We start from the raw sequence: 2,900 nt of genomic DNA, 5'->3' as shown, positions 1-2,900 counted from the left end.
AAATTGCGACAAACAAACGCAAGTGCGAAAGAAACGGCATATTCTCTAAACAACAGTGGCTGCGTCATATCACCGCAACGACACCACTGTTCACAGTTAAGATTGTGCAGTTATTCGAATCGCCTATTCTGCCCTTTAGCAAAAAGCGACAACTAAGCACCAGTAGAGGCGCCAGAGCCAGGCAGCACCGAAGAACTGTAGCAGGAAAGCAGCGAACCGCCAACACCGGCAACATCATACAATAGCGACAAAAGCATGTGGCGAAATTACAAAGCGTCGGCGCAACCTCAAAACAACAGCGCAAATACGGCAGCAAGCAGCACAGACGACATCGACGGCGCAATATAATCGCAGCGACAACGAAGCAGAGTGGAAAGGTCCAACAACAACACGTGCATATGTAGCGGTCCAAAATACTGGAGTGCGAAACAAAGCTAAGTGCTGTAGTAGTTGTTATTTTTATTGTTATTGCTTATGTTTTTACTTGTTTTGAAATGTTTGCCTATTTATCGAGTATATAAGTACCCACACACATACGTATTTGCACATAAGTAACAGCACTCTAATAAATTTCAATTGTATACAATAGTGGCGATAGGGAAATGATAACTTGCGAGATCGCAATACAACAGTAGTGGCCAGAAAAAAAGAATAGTGCGTGACTACTATTATTTGATACTTTTTAATACGATAATTGATAATTTCAAAGTTTTGCAACTGTTTTAAATGCTTCATACGAGAACTTAACAATTTTAAATTGATTAACTTGTTTCGAACGTTTTGATACGGAAACTTATAATTTTAAATATTGTGAGTTTCTCGGCACTTCACTTGATACAAGTATCTGAAATTTACTTATGCATATTAAATACATTGTTTATTTATTTTATAATATCTGGAATTTTGCATATTTTGAAACTCATTGTCTTTTAAGCGGAGAATTGGACTTAAGGAACGACTAGAAGGGTTGGGGTTGGAAACTAAGAGACCGGCTCATGGAACATTTCGGCATGAATGTGAGCGACGGCGAGGATATCGATTTCGACGATCTAAAAGTAGGCGAAGCATGCGTAGGTCCGTGGCCGAGCGTCCAACATTCACTCTCCGGGACATTGAGGACTCGTTGTTCAAATTCAGCGGGTCTGGTCAGCCGACATTCGAACAGTGGCTGGAGGATTTCGAAGAGAACGCGATGGCTGTGCAGTGGAGCGACCTGCAGAAGTTCATTTACGCCAAGCAGCTGCTGAAGGGTGGAACGAAACTCCTTATCAGGAGCCAAACCGGAGTTAGCAGCTGGGATTCTCTAAAATCCGCTCTGCGCTCGGAGTTTGGCGTCACGGCCGGGATACACCGCGTCCTTCGGAAGCGCCACCAGCGAACAGGCGAAGATCTGCGCTAGTATCTATACGCGATGATGGAGATCGGCAGGCCATTCAATCTCGATGGTTCCAGTCTGATCGAGTATTCATCGAGGGGATTCAAGACAGCCGAGGGAACAAGAGAAACTTGCAAGAGCGTCGGGAAAGCAACCATGCCGGAGAAATCTCCAGCTAACATGATGGCAGTAAGACAGAGCAGTTTGATGTTTAAGGACATTTTCTTCAGCCTATCGAATCAGACAGGGTCTGACCTGTGCCTAATGCGCCACGACATCCTGTTGAAGCTGCAGCTAGACGTCGAGCTGAGCAGGGAGAAGCGGCGACTTGTGGGCATCGGTAACAGCGCGATGACAACAATGGGCAGTTTTAGCTTCCCAATGCATATCGATGGGATTTTGCTGGATATTACGTTCCATGTGGCACGGGAGCGGGACTACTACGCTACTCGCTGCTGATAGGTAACGATGTCTTCAACCACGTTGACCTGGTCATTACTGAAGACGGAGCGGTGTTCAAAGAGAACGTGACTGAGTTAGTAAGGCAGTAGCCAGCAAGCGCGTAAGTGAAGGTTTTGGGGACTCAGTCAGCGCATAATTGGACTTTGTGTACAAAGCAATTAAAGATGCAGCTAGGAGGCTCAGAGAGAGCGCTAGACAGACAGATGCGGCTAGAGTTCGGCATAGTCATGATGAGATACGAGAAGATGTCAGTGGGCACGATGTCAGCGAGAGAAGTTGTGAGATCGGACGATCCTCACGGGAGCATGTGACCCCAGGCAAGACGAGTGTAAACGAGAGAGGTGCGGAATGTGCGTCGTCGAGCAGCTGCTGGGAGCCAACGTTTTCTCCACGCTTGACCTAATGAATGGGTTCTTCCATGTCCCAGTGGAAGCAGACTCGCGGAAGTATACCTCGTTTGTAACGCACAGCGGACAGTTCGAGTTCTTGTACATGCCATTTGGCAATCTTCACAAGAGTCCGCGGCTTTGAACGGCTTGGTACGTAGCGGACAGTCGTGATCATTCCCTCCAAGGATGAAGTCGAGCACATCCAGAAGTTGGAGTTGGTATTGAGCGTTGCCGAGGCGAAAAGCTTCCGCATTAAGTAGAACAAATGCCAGTTCCTGAGGAAGAGAGTCGAGTTCCTCGGATACATCATCACGCACAACACAATATAGCCATCCGAAGCAAAAACCAGCGCGATTAGGAATTTTCCTTTACCAAACGATAGGAAATCCTTGCAACGTTTTCTTGGACTCATGTCGTATTTCCGCAGATTCGTCGACAACTAAGCCGAGTATCGTGCCTGATACAGGAAGATTCTCTGCGTCACCGGATGAAGCAGGCACAACAGCAGCATGATTGGGCTCGAGCCGTTCGCAAAGCGCTCGAGGGAGGCGATTTCGAAGACTTCTACGTCAAGCACGACATCTTACACAAAGATCCCATCAAGGAACTCGTGGTGGTGCCGTCAGTAAAGGAGGAGGTGGTCATCAAAGTGACGCATCAGCAAGACCATTTCT

The sequence above is a fragment of the Rhagoletis pomonella genome, unplaced genomic scaffold (genome assembly GCF_013731165.1).
Source record: "Rhagoletis pomonella isolate Grant_MI unplaced genomic scaffold, Rhpom_1.0 Rhpom_scaffold_00001, whole genome shotgun sequence".
In the NCBI taxonomy this organism is placed as follows: domain Eukaryota; kingdom Metazoa; phylum Arthropoda; class Insecta; order Diptera; family Tephritidae; genus Rhagoletis; species Rhagoletis pomonella.
The sequence above is the reverse complement of the archived record's forward strand: the minus strand, read 5'-3'. Positions refer to the sequence as shown.